Genomic DNA, 14,838 nt, shown 5'->3' on the forward strand with positions numbered 1-14,838 from the left:
TGTTTTTTTTGGTTTTTTGTAACAACGCATCAAAAGGCTGTCAAAAGACCCAGAATCCCTGTGGAATTCTTAAACCTACAGTAAACTCCAGAGCACCAGCTGAAGGTAGGCTCATAAATTCTTCAGGAAAACTTTGTCAGAATGTTAGACAATAAATTTGGATTACTTTAGGAGAATGTGAGCAGCAGAGAGGCACAGTACAGGGAGTGTTGACAGAGACACCATGGGCTGGCTACTCAGGGAAAATTTTCTCTGATTTTCTCCAGTAACTCAATCATTATCCATTATTTTTGCATTAGGGTAAAAATAATATTAAATTACTTAAAATGGTCAGTTTTTATTGCTCTCATATTATCTTTAGCCTTGTAATTTAGTAAGGCAGCTAAAAATCTGGGTGCATTTTATAGGTCTAAGAAATAAGAGTGTACTAATAATGGAGTAATGATAATGTAGATAATTTACTCTATATATCCAATAAATGAAAGCTTAACATCACTTGCATTATGATTTTGTACTGCAATCTCCACAAATGATGAGAGTGTATTTAACTTCTGTTATAATAATCATAATTATAGCTGGCCATAGAATTAAACAAAGCTTATTTATCCATTTTTCCAGTTAAAACATGAAATACTTCCACTCACTCCTAATGCCCCTGACTAGTATGACTCTGTTTTTCAGTCTTTCTATAAAGGTTAAATATAGATTTATTCTATCTGTATGGCACATGTTTGTTTCAAGAGATGTGTTCAACCACATATTAAAGTCTGAAGGAGTTAATTGCCACTAGGGGCCAGGTCAAATAATAGAGAACATTGCTCCCAAGTCTTTAGTAAGACTAGAAGGTGAAGTGTTGGTTTCCCCATGAGAATTCACTGTCTGTTTCAGCAAAAGCCAAAACCATTGTCTTCATTGAGACAGTAGCAAAGGAAATCATTTTCAATAGCACTTTTGGGTTGGTCTAATAACAGTTAAATGAGACTAAATTTGATTTTAATTACTGTTATAAGACATTGCTGATGGTTTAGTGACAAACGAACATAGATATTTATCTTACATTCTCTTTGTCACAAATCTGAATGAGTTTAAACTGGTTAAGGTTAATGGGTCAATGTTTGCTTTTAGGCATTTGTGCTGGTCTGCCTTTGGAGTTCTAACATGATATGCCCTCAGCTGCTGCCACTAAGAGTACCACCTGTGCCTATTCAATAAGTCCCCCCCCCCTTTTTTTTCTTTTTGGTTTTACAAGACAGGGTTTCTCTGTATTGTTTTGGAGACTGTCGGTCCAGCCTGGCCTCAAACTCACAGAGATCCACCTGCCTCTGCTTCCCGAGTGCTGGAATTAAAGGCATACACCACCACTGCCCAGCAATTAAGTTCCCTTTTAAAAAGGACCCTGCCCATCTCCTATCCCCCTGTCTTTCTCCCCTCTCTCTGTCTGTCTCTGTCTCTGTCTCTCTCCCTCTCTCTCTCCCTCTCCCTCCCTCCCTCCCTCCCTCCCTCCCTCCCTCCCTCCCTCCCTCCCTCCCTCCCTCCCTCTCTCTCTCTCTCTCTCTCTCTCTCTCTCTCTCTCTCTCTCTCTCCCCCCCTCCCTCCCTCTTTCCTCTTTCCTGCTGCGCCTGTCCCTGGAGACCAGTTTCCCTCACCTCACCACCTCACTTTCCCCTTTTTACAATCCTTTTACCTTAATTTAAAAAAAACTCTGCTTTCTCTCTGCTGCCACTTTTTAAAAATTACAACAGGCAGTATATGACCCCTCCTATACAACCCATCTAACGCATGCTTCTCTGCTTTCTGACAGCAATGTTTCTGCTTCCTTTCAAAGGACCAAGAGAATGCAAGGGGCTTATTAGGATAATCTAGGGAAATCATTTACTATTAAGATCACTGGCATAGCCACATCTGTAAAGTCACTTAGTCCATGTAAGTTAACATATTCGCAATTTCTAAAGACTTTGACATATTTATAATATGGGGTGACATTGTTATTCATTCTACCATTGAAACAAAAATGTTTCTAAATGTGTGTAGAGTATGTACTCAATAAATATTTTTAAAACCAACAAGTTTTAGTGAGTACATAGAAGAATAATTATATCAGATGTGAGACTCTCAGATACATACTTAAAAATGCAATGTATCACTTCTAATTGAGTAATATGACCTGAAAAGGCTTCTAATTTTCAACTGGTTTACTTATTGTGTTGCATCTAGTTTGAATTTGTTTCTATGAGATACTTAAAATTACGCAATACTGACTCGGAGAGCATAGAGGTTCTATTCTCTAAGGTGTGTCCAATGAAAATCAAAGAAATAGAGCAAAGGGCATTACCATATACAGTGGCTTACACAATTATAATGGATCCAGAGAATTTCCTAAACTTCTATTGAACAAGATGCCAACAGGAGACTAGTGACAGAAGGAGAAAAGTGAGAGGGAACAAGAACATGAATGAGAGAGAATATGAATAAAAGGAATATTGGCAGAGAGCCCAAACAATTGTTTAAAAATCAGCTCATGGTTTATGATTTAAAGATGATTATTATTATCAATCCCTATGATACCATTGTAGCTATAATTGCAGTGCTAAAATATCACCACTTTATTATCAAGTAAACTCTATCAATATTTAGACTGACATACCTTACCCCAAATATATTTTTAAAGATGTTTAAGATAAATATTGTGAGTAGAAATAATATAAAAGTGAATAAAAAGACAGCTTGGAGGAAAAGATGAAGCCCAAAGTGGGATTTTTAAAGATTATGAAGATGAGCCAAAAAGAAAGATATTAAACGAGTTCATCAAATGAAAACAAATTAAAGTACCACAGAGTTGCTATATTGATATATTTATGAGCTTGTGGATGGTTTTAATAAATGTAATTTCAGGTTCAGTCAGATGAGGAGCTATAAAAAACTGATTTAAATGTGTACATCTTCCATGTTGTTTTCTCCATCCTACATGCATCCACAAGTGTGAGATGAAATGGGCATTGCTGATGTGCAAAGGAAGGTGGTCACTTCTAAATTACCATATGATGTCCTATCCACACAGGTCATATTCTACTCTAATGGGTCCACAACCTGGTTCCTCTCGTAAAGGTTTTCTCTATTAATCTTAATGCATTATCATGGCTTTTATCAAAATAATTTTATCTGGCATGTTTCCTTATTAAAATAATATTTATGTGCAAGAAGTTTACATTTTAATTGGTGAGATTAAGAATACCAGTAAAATTAGAGAAACTAGTTTGCCCTCAGATGCATATGAGCTATGATTTTGATGTAATTTTAAAGACTTGTAATAAATCTGTTTTAGTTATGATGATACACTAGACTGTTCTGTCAGCTTAAACAAAATTCTACAAATCAGTTGTCTGAATTAGGGCTTCTGTTACTGTGATAATCCCAAGTGCATGAACTGACTATTTGGAGCCCATTCCCTATGGTGCAGGTCCTGCTTCAACTTGGTATTCCAGACTTTGCTGACTCTTCAATGAAGGCCTTACCCCTCTGGGAAGTAGATGGTGTAGGAGGGGGAGGAGTGGGAGTAGGAGAAAAGAAGGGAGGTGGATTTGGGTTTGATATGTAAAATGAAAAAATATTTTAAATAAAAAATACAAAAAAAAACCCACAATCACAGTGACTTGGGGATAGAAAGGGTACAATTTGTCAGATCATACTCTATCACTGAGGAAGTAAGAGTAGGAACTCAAGGTAGAGATTTGGAGGCAGGAACTGAAGTCAAGGTCATAGAGGAATGCTACTTCTGCCTTTCTCTTTATGGCTTGTTTAGCTTGCCTTATCACAGCACCCAGGACTCCTGCCTAGAGATGGCTAGATGTTCCGATATCAGTCATTAATCTAGAAAATGCCCCACAGACATTACCTAAGGCAACCTTCTGGAGGAAGCTTCATAATTGAAGTTCCCTCTTTTCAGATGACTGAGGCTTACATCAAAAATATGTAAACATACATAAATAAGTAAATTTAACAAAAAATAAGTAAATAAAAGGACAGTGTAAGAGTTAAGAACAATAACAACAAAAAAACCATTTTTACGTAAGATCCTGCTTCAGTTCCGGGAACCTACAAGATATCTAGCTACAGTTCCATGAATCTGGTTCCCTCTTCTGACCTCTGTAAGCACAAGGCAGGCAAGCACACACATAAAATAAAAAATAAATCTTCTTAAAAGAAATTCAGGATACTAATTTTTTTCACAGTTTGAAGTGTAGAATTCTGGGATTAATTTGTTGCCAAAATCAATTTCTAATAACAGCTTTGTTCCTGACCTGTATATGGTCGTCTTCTCTCATTCCCTCTGTATCTTCACATGGCCATTCTTCTGTCTATATGTGCTGAAGGTGAAAGAGAGGGAGGAAGGAAAGGGTGAGGAAGGAAGAGGAGGACAGGAGAGAGAGAGAAAAAGAGAGACAGAGAGAGAGAGACAGACAGAGAGAGAGAGAGAGAGAGAGAGAGAGAGAGAGAGAGAGAGAGAGAGAGAGAGAGAGAGAAATGGCAACTGTCTTATGGTCACTTACCTAGTGGCTACTTCCATATCTTGAAAATCTCTAAGCACTCAAATATCTTATCTAGAAAGTAAATTCAATAATGATAATGTTCGGTTGCCATGGAAATTCTGCAGTAAAGTGGCTAGTGGAAAAGGGAACGGTCAACTGTAAGATAGCAACAAGGCTGGCTACCTTCCTTACCTTCCTTCTATCTCTGATCATCAGGCACACTGGCCCATGAAACATTGTATGGAAGATTTACTTTTTACTGATTCAGACATCAATAATGGCGATGCACCAACCAGTTCCTTAGACCTCTCTCCTTCATCCTTCCATGCTTCAAAATGGTCAGAGTGGTTCCCTTTTTGTACAGACAGAAATGTGGTTTTGATGTACAGATGGTAAGATACCAAAGGAATAAACCAAAGAGGAATGGAAATGAATTGCCTTCATAGTGCCAATATACCAGAATCCAAAGTTAACTCTGAACACTAAGCATATAGCATACCTGTTTCTTGGAGGGGTTTTTGGAGAGAATCCAAATTTCTCTCTGTACCTTATACTGTGTTTACCATGTCAGAGACCTTCTAGCCACCAAGCAAAAGTAGATAGTAGATGCCTACTAAAAGAGACATGAGGCTGAGACATGACATAAAGGAAACAGAGTGAGAGGTATGAGCAGGATTAGGTCCTCAGATCTTTTTGGGGTCTTTTAATAGTGGCGCTAAAGGATTATAAAGTCAAAAAAAGTTTGCAAGATGATCTTCCATAAATAATTCTATGGAGTACTAGTCACACACTAGCATACTGGGAACAGCGAACACACAATTATTTGTTCAAAATATTTTATTTCCCATATGGCTCCTTAGCCAATAAAATGTGGAGGACAATTCATTTTTTTATCAACACCTTTGTTGTCCTTTGTTTCATAACCATCTTCCCATGTAGGCATAAAATGCCACGTCTTGATTCAGAGACACAGTTCAGATTCCATCCAGGTCCCGGTGATTACCTAGGAAAAACAGCGGTGAAACTACCACTGGGTTGTTCTTGTAAAAGTGTTGACATTGATTTCCTGCCTCTTGGCATGGAGAAGTCCCAAGTGCCGCCACTGACCCATTACCTGAGCCTGTAATTACTCCAGGAGCTGGGAATGAAAAGGGCATATCTCTTCCTCTTTCAGGAAATGACAGGCTCAGGATATAAGCAGGCCCTGCATTAAGGTAAATCTCTCAGGAGAGCTTAAAGACTCACAACCCTGGGCTCCTGCGTCCTTGCATCAATAGAGGCTTCAGAAAGATTCAGAGTTGGTACATGACTCTGAAATGCCTTCATCATGCAGGCAGATCCTAATCTACACATTACAAACAGACAAAAAATATAACTCATGTGACTAGGTCCCTTCCTTCCTACAGAGAACCACTGTTTTGTGAGTGCTTTTCTACTTTGTTACAAATGATAATAAAATGCCATAATGCCTTTGAAAGTGGCCTGGAGTTCACAAGCCATTTGTAGGAACATTGTTATTTTTCAAAGCTTTCTGAAGCCAAATGAATGAATCCATCTATTTTTATTCCTCAGATTACCCAACAGTAAGATTGCCTCATTCTGTGAAAATCACTTTGGGGTTGCTCCATACTGAATTGTATTAAATATCTACTGCCTAAAATTCCAAACTGTGTTTGTAGCTTAATAGCCAAGCTACTAGGGAGTGAGCTTTATTTCCTCCACCAGACAGTCTGCTTAGCTGAGTTTTGAAGTTAATTATTGAGCACTGAAATCTAAAGGTCAGACCATGTCTATTTTCGGGCTTGTTGAGCACTATGGGCATATGGGCAAGACATAAATCCCTTACGTGCTGACCCAACTAATAACTTCTCTGTGCACCTTAACCTATTTCCTGTCCTAGCCTCTTGGATGCTGTAGGGTCTTTAGAATGGATTATTATGGAACATGTGACCCATGGACTTTCATGGAGACCTCCTTGGGGCTTTAACACCTTAAAGTACAAGACTGCCTTTCTGCAATATGTCCCTAAATTATCTACGCATTTTGCAAATTGCCTGAATTATTCCATTTTATCTTTACTACCCAAGGGGAAAATTAAACTTCAGAACGAATTTTGAAAAACATATAATACTTAGGGTTACTTACTTAGGAATGGTTAGCTCAGAGCTAGTAAAATTTATTTTTATCAATTTATTTGTTCACTTCCTCCACTCACTTGTATATTCATTCATTCTGAGATTTTGTATTGGTCAATACTCTGGGCATACATTTCCATGAGACATATAAAAGCAAAAGACAGATCAGCTATAGTAATTACATTTTAATCTAAGAGAGAAATCCACAGCCAAATACAAGCTGTTCTGCTCATGGTGGCAAGGTGGTTTCAAAGAATTCAGAGAGGAAAAGATGAGCAACTTAGAATGAGAATTTAGTGTATATAAGACTGAAGTTTGTGTCTGCATCTTTTCTTTGAAATGACCACCAATATTCTAATAGATTAAGGTAAATTACTCTGGCCTCGGTGCTGCAGAGATGGCTCAGAGTTTAAGAGCTTTTGCTGTATAATCATGAGGATCTTAGTTCATCTCACAGCCCCTGCATAATAAGCTGGTATTTCTCTAAAACTGCTCACAATACAAGCTCCAAGGGATCCAACAAGATCCTTTGGCCTTTGTACCACACAGATACAAGACATTAAGTGCATAAACCAGAGGCAAATGCACACACACACAAGCACACACACACACACACACACACACACACACACACACATATTATCATTTATTTATTTATATGGTCAGGTGAAAATAAGAAGCTGTTATTTACTGTTAATTATATATTGTAACATAGTATTAATTACTCTGACTTCAAATATTCAAGAAGGATCCAACTTATACTTAAGTATATGTATTTGCAATTAGTGGATTGTTTCTCAAGTATGGCAACTTTATTCCTACCTCAGCTTTGTCAAAGCTCTCACATTGCATGGCAAGTTCCTTTGTGACAGTCACCTAATCTCTTTTCCACCAACTACTATATTTTATTTCTGTAAGGCTTTGTCCTTTTTGTTTTGTTTTGTTTTTCGTTTTTTTTTTTCTTTTCTTTTTTTTTTTTGTGGTTTTTGCGAGACAGGGTTTTTCTGTATTGTTTTGGAGGCTGTCGGTCCAGCCTGGCCTCGAACTCACAGCGATCCTCCTGCCTCTGCCTCCCCAGTGCTGGGATTAAAGGTGTGGGCCACCACCGCCCGGCTTGTTTTTTATTTTTCAAGACAGGGTTTCTCTGTGGCTTTGAAGGCTGTCCTGGAACTAGCTCTTGTATTTCAAACTCACAGAGATCCGACTGTCTCTGCCTCCCAAGTGCTGGGATTAAAGGTGTGGGCCACCACCTCCTGGCCTATTTTTTTAAAAGATGTATTTAATTTTCATTGCTTGTACTTGCATTTCTAGTGGCCAGAAGAAGGTGTTGGATCTCCTTAACCTAAAGTAAACAGTGGGTGTGAGACATCCAATGTGGTGCTGGGAACCAAACTCGACAGGAGCAATCCACACAAGTAATTACTGAGCCATGTTTCTGGCCCCAGTGAAGTTTTTGTAATCTGCAAAATGGAAGTGTTTATGGATGTTTTGTTTGTTTGTTTTCATATGCAGCTGTTTATTTGTTACTCAGCCTCTGATAACCTGTACTCCCCTACTGCTCTGACCTATGTCTGAATTGAGGAATCATTCTACTGTGAGCAACTTAGGAACGTTTTCTCCTGTACATTGTGAGCACAGTGTGAGGTATTTTTGTCTCAATAATTCTCTCACATTCTTCACACCTCCCCATGATCTTAGCTCAGTGTCGAAACAGAAGCTGAATCCGTGGAGACATGTGCAAACTTAGCCTGGCTTGCTTGACTTTGCCACTATTATTTTATGTGACTCTGTCAGCTCTATGTTTTTATCACAACTCAGATATCACTTAGAGGAGACCAATAATCCTCTTGACAGATCAGATAGTTTTTCCTTTCTGTTGGGATTTCTGGCCACTAGGCTTGTAGGGCTAAGTCTCAAGGGAAATGTCTTAGTTACAGCTCTTAAACTACACTCTTAGCAAAGAAAAAGTAACTTCTTAGCTGATCTTAGTGTCCTCAAAGTGCACAGTTGGATGTCCTGCTCTCTCCCATGGCCTGATTCTTGCTTGCTCATGGGATGTACTCACTGTTACTGGCAGGGCATAAACAGCGTATACTCACTGATATGTCTCTTGCTGGTAGGGCATAAATAGCATTTCATCACAAGTAGAAACTAGACACATTTTTTTTCTAGGCCTGCAGCATGTCTTTGCTTACCATAATAATCAGTTCAAGAAGGCAATGACTTAAGAGTCATTTTTATTAAAGCTTGGCCATATTGTGTACAGATGTACGATTTGTGGAAAAAATACTCTTGGATTTCTAATAAGTGATCAGCAAGTAAAGATTTCAAGAGATTTTTAGCCATTATATGAATATTCAAGTAAAATCCTGCAGCTCTAATTAAGGATCACAATAGTCATAAACCAGAAGGAATCATAGAGACATACTGAAGGGTAGCCACAGTCCTTTCACCCTCTGCCTAATTTCTGTTCCCTTTCTACCACCTTCTGGATCCTTACATTAGTCTCAGGATTTCTGGAGTTTCAAAAGAAAATGCCAAACAATGATATGTAGCCATATATATTTAAATTGCTATTCCTGATATAGAAAAAATGAAATTGTTATTCTTTATATATACAATTACTTCACACTTCTACCCAAGAAACATGAAGGACTGCATTTGTGTTTGTTATTGAGAGAAAGGGAGAGAGAGAGAGAGTCCTTTAAATAGCTTATATTAATGTCAGTCCCCTCCATTAAAAAAGTCACCTGTTTAGAAAGTGTCACCAGTGGCTAGACAATCTGGTAAGACCCTGAGGTATTCACAGGTAACCAGGCATGACCTCCCTGAACTGTTTGTTGTATTCGTGCTTACTAGAGACGTTCTGTCTCTTTTTTTCTTTAAGTTTAAAACCATTACCACCCATTCATTAAATACTTAATGTCTTCTCACATAGATTCTTTAGGTGAAGAAGCAGAACATCTCAGGTTCCCTAAGGATCTTACCCCAGACTTTCCCAAACTCTTACTTATTTCCCACAAAAGAGACACACTTATTGAAATTGAAATAGGAACATTACTTTCATTTGATTTATTTCTGAGTAATGTGCAGGTGGAGTCACATAATATGCATTGGTTTGGTCTCAATGTTGTTGTGTAGCTGTCGATCATTTGCTTTGCTACTTGGTTTCTAAGGTATTGCTGTTACTGTGATTCACATATTCTTTCTGTTATTGGCATGTGTATTGTTTCCATCCCATGAACACTATGCTGAAGTGAATATATTTAGTACATCTTTCTTGAGCAAAAGATACTTGCCTTCGTAATGGGTATATACACAAGTATGGAGCTATACTTAATCAACTTAGGTATAATGCCAGCTTGGCCTCAAAGGAGTTATGTTAGTTTATAACCACACTCAGTATTTGTAAGGTTTGCCATCACTTTATATTCTTTCAATCATTTTTCACTTTGAGACCCTCTTAGGGGTAGATATAGTTATCTGTTGTGGTATTGATACAAAATGTATCAGGAAGACACCTGTGTCAAAGACCTGCTCCTTAGCTGATTGTCTTTTATGAAGCAACTTGCAGAGCAAAACAGACTATGTAGTTATCAGCTCTAAATGGAATATCTATACCACATCCTCCTGCAGGTACAGGGAACATCAAGGGGGAGTGGGTAGAAGTCGTAGGCAGTAGGCATATATAAGAAAACAGTATTTGTCTGACATGACATGGCCACTTCCAGCATGAAATCATGATGACTGTAACTGCTTGAATAGGACCTGCACAAGATCAAGCCAGAAATGTTCATTACTGACTAGGGAAGGACTCATGAAGGCCCACTCCCATCTGAGGAACTATTGGTAACTGGTGTCTGTTGGAGGAGGGAAAGACTGTTTTCTTCAACAATGCAGCCCCTGAGAGGGCATTCATTTTATATTATATAGTTCTACTACCATGCTCATAAAAGCAGTGGTAGGTAGGTTTTAAAAATAGAGAAGACACAGTTGAAGGAGGAAAGAAGATGGATCAGCATAGAAGAAGAACTGGAAATGACAAAATAGAGTGGATTTCATCAATCAAATGGTACTGACTTCCTGTGTGACTTGATACATCAAAAAACTCATAGCTTAAAGGACTATTAGAAGTTATAGCCCCATCACATGAAGAACACTAGGGATGTGCCTATAAAGATTGTATTTGACTCCTATTCTATATATTACACCTTCTAATTCCTGATTGTCATGAGCAAAGTGTCATTGCTTTGATGTACTCCTTCCACCATGACATTCTACCGCATATCAGGCCTAGAAACATGGAGAGGATATTCTGCAACTGGATATGAACATGTTTTCTTTTCCTCTATAAAGTTATTTTTCTGTCTTTTGTGATGACAGGAATGTGACAAATACAATGAGCAACTGTTGTTCCAATATGCATTTCTTTGCTGTATAAGTGCTCCTATTTTTTGCATACGCATGCACACACACACACACACACACACACACACACACACACTTTCTCCTCTGTGACATGCATGCTCAGGTATCTTGTATATGTGTGCACTGAGCAGCTGTTTTTTTTTTTTTTTACCGATTCTGTTATTAATCTGAAGGACAGGGTTTCACTGAATTTCTCTGGGCTTCATAATATCTCTTGTTTTACTATTTCAAGGTTTTGCCTGTTTTCTAACATTTTCAGTGCTGTGGTATTGAATAATTAAGTATTCTAAAATTGAGTGCTTACTAAATCAGCTTTACCTTTTTAAATAACTCTTTGTAATTTTGTACATGGAAGTCTTATGGCTCTTCCATTGCATATAAAGTGGGATGTGTTGATTCCTCTAGCCTTCTCTGCTTGTCTTTCTTTGTGTGTTTCTTTCCCTTACTCTCTGACTTTCTGCTTTATTAGACATACTCTGCCACACCAGTAAACAGCAGTTTTCAACCTGGGCAATTGAATTTTTTTCGAGATTTGATAAAATATACCATTCATCCATTCATTTATTCATTATTCTTTGAGAGTTTTATTTATGTATGCAATGAAATATGACTATATCATTTTGCATTTCCCTTCTGTAACTCCTGATGGATCATCATTCCTGACGTTCCAAAGGTATCCATCTCCAAACTTCATGCTATCTTCTTTTTTAAATTTATTTTTAATAATCTACTAAATCCAATCACTACGCCCAATCTACTAAATCCAATCACTACATCCAAGAAGGTCCTATTGGGCCTCAATATAAAGAAGTCAGTTATACCACTAAACACCTGTAATGCACAGGAGAACCCTCTACAATGAGAAGATGTAGCCGCAAATGTCCACAGTGCTAAATTCAAGTGACCTCTTGTTACTGTTGTACAGGAATGGCTGTGGTATGTGTCTGAATATACAGTACCTATCATTTACTCAAGCATTTTGAGGCATCCTCTAGGCACTTGATAATTAATGTAGGTTCATTACGGTATCATAAGCAGTCAGATTTCTTCAGGCAGACATTTTTAAAATTTTATCTATCAGATTTTCCTAGAGTGTCCCATAACAGGAAGAAACATTCTGGCTTTATGTTTGTGTATGTGTGTTAACTTATTTCTCAATAACACAATAAAAAAAATCATTGAACTTTTAGAATACTTGTTAATAGGAAATGTTGACTATATCATTATAAATTATTAAAAATGTTAGTATGCTTAGCAAGATACACACTATTTCATTCTTGAGTGGAATTTTGAGCCATTTTCCTTTAACTCACATATCCATAATCCCGAGACTGTTCAATATAAACAGAGGAGATATTAACCTGTCATTTCATTTGTAAAATAGAAAAAGAATGATTAATATGCCAGAAAGTGATTATGGGAAAGAGGGAAATGCCTGTAGTCCCAACTTTTCAGTTGTATTAAAAAACTCATTAGTTATCACATCAATATCATTAATAGCTGAAATTATTGACAGACACACAAAATCTGTAGTTGCTGTTTTCACTTTCTTGGTGCTGTGTAAATACATGGAATAGTACTTGTTTATCTTGGAAGTAATTCGATGCTGGGCAATGAAGGTGCAGACCTTTCATCCCAGCACTCAGGAGGCAGAGGCAAGTGGATCACTGTGATTTCAAGGCCAGCCTGGTCTACAGAGCTAGTTCCAGAACAGCTTGAGCTGTTATACAGAGAAACTCTGTCTACACACACACACACACACATAAAATGAAAGTTAAATGAAATTTGATAATATATCCTTCACCAAGATTTCAAACTTTGGGCACAGGAGGAAAAGGAAATAAGAATTTTCCTTTTTTTTTTTTTTTTTTTTTGGTCTAGACTTGAGAGTAAGATAGAAGTCAGCCAGTTAAAGTAACTTTAGGAAAGCCAACAATTCAAGGTTCCAAGTTGAGGTTTGACTTCCCTTGGTTATCCCTGAGCAGCAGCAACTCAAAGGAAAATGGCTCCTCTGATATCTCTGACTTTTCTCAAATCTCAGGTTGTTGGTATGCCTGTTCACAATACCAAAGATGGTTATTTTAAATGGAGAGAAAGGCGGTTTATTTATGTTCAGAGACATGATCTTAATTCTGAGCACTTATACTGACAGACTAAATATATGCCTGTTTCCTAAATGTTCTCGGGAAACCTGTAGGCCCCTTGGAATTAATTGAATACCAGCATATACATTAGAACATGGGAAGATAATGAGTCAGAAAAGAAGCAAGAAAATGGGAATTCAGGTAACACCAGGCACTGCAGACAACCTGTTTGGTAGCTCTGCAATCCACAGTTGGAGTTGCTGAGAGTTATTTTGAATGCTTCATTGTCTCACTGATCTAGCAGGAAATGAAAGCTGTGTTAAGGGGAAAAGAAGAAAACATCCATTTGCATTGTGGCCTGAACACAGCTTTGATTGGATGATAGTGGTTGTTTTTCACTACTGTTTTTAACCTGCAAACTCTCCTAAGTCACCATACAGGAATATATCCAATAAATAAGTGAAACCATGTCTCACATCTGGGAGGTGTTATATTAAAGGTATTTTGTAATATTTTCAAATACAAGGAGGCTGCTGAGTGGAAGAAAGAAAACATATTTGTACTACTAGTTCTTTTTTTGTTACTGCAAAAAAATTTGGGATAGTATTAAAATCTCCACAAATGACTTTTACTACATGTTTACTCAGCTAATGAGTATTTATTCTTTCTTCTGCTCATGAAATTCTAATACTACCTCTGTTACAAAGGTTCTGTTTAATAATTGAAGAAAAGTTTAGACTGCTGAAGTAATTCTGTTATTTAGTTAGGTTCCTAAGTGGCAGGCTTGCTGTTTGAACTCAGACCCAACTTTTGTATCAGCCCCCCAGCTTTCTGTCAGGTGCTGGTGACTCTGCAGGGAGCACACCTGGATATTTGGGCTGTGTATTGGATGTTAAGAGTGAATTGGCAAGCCTTGAGATTTCAGACGAGCTGCAAGAGGGAAACTAGAGACTCTGAAGGGGCATCCTTCAAATGACAGGGAGCAAATGTCTTTCTCTTCCCATAAGAGACCTTACAGGGACAGGATTCCCTATGGATGACATACCCCAAAGACCATTTTACAAAGAAATTAGAATAAGGCCACAGACTTTGAGGACACCCTCTGTTTTCTCAAAATCTTCTTGTCTCTCAGCATCTAAGGATAATCACCATGCATATAATTTGTCACTATTACTGATAGGCTTGCTATTTCATTTCAAAACTGAACACAGAAGATTGACTTACACTTTAAAATTCTTCTTTAAAAAAATCCCTTTTCACTGGGATCCTTGCTCATGACTGATTCATGGGACCAATAATATGCAGAGCCAGTATCATGAGAGGTTTTCTTTTAAATGAGTTTCCAGGGCTCCACTGGTTCAAAAAATCCCATTAAGAGATATGTTAAAAATTAAAACTGAACCCGACATATAATACATTTCTGAATGCCTATTTGAAAACAATGTAAAGAGAAGTTTAAAGAAGCTGATGTATATTTTATTGTTGTTGAAATATTTATGTGAGATGAAAATTCAGTTGGCTGGAATCTTTTATTCTGAGACAGCTCAGTAAATAAGCTACAGAACATGGAAGATTCATTTGTACATAGTTAGATATAACTTATTAACTCAATTCCAATACCAGTGAGGGCTCCCGGGTGATTTAATGATGGACATGACAATTTAT

At 37.6% G+C, this 14,838-nt stretch overlaps 1 protein-coding gene across 3 annotated transcripts in view; it reads left to right on the forward strand.

The window, feature by feature from the left end:
- Dcc (DCC netrin 1 receptor) overlaps positions 1 to 14,838 on the forward strand; it is a 1,023,267-nt gene that overhangs the window by 654,428 nt on the left and 354,001 nt on the right. The window lies entirely within an intron of this gene.

Source organism: Mesocricetus auratus, unplaced genomic scaffold (genome assembly GCF_017639785.1).
Source record: "Mesocricetus auratus isolate SY011 unplaced genomic scaffold, BCM_Maur_2.0 Super-Scaffold_6730, whole genome shotgun sequence".
In the NCBI taxonomy this organism is placed as follows: Eukaryota; Metazoa; Chordata; class Mammalia; order Rodentia; family Cricetidae; genus Mesocricetus; species Mesocricetus auratus.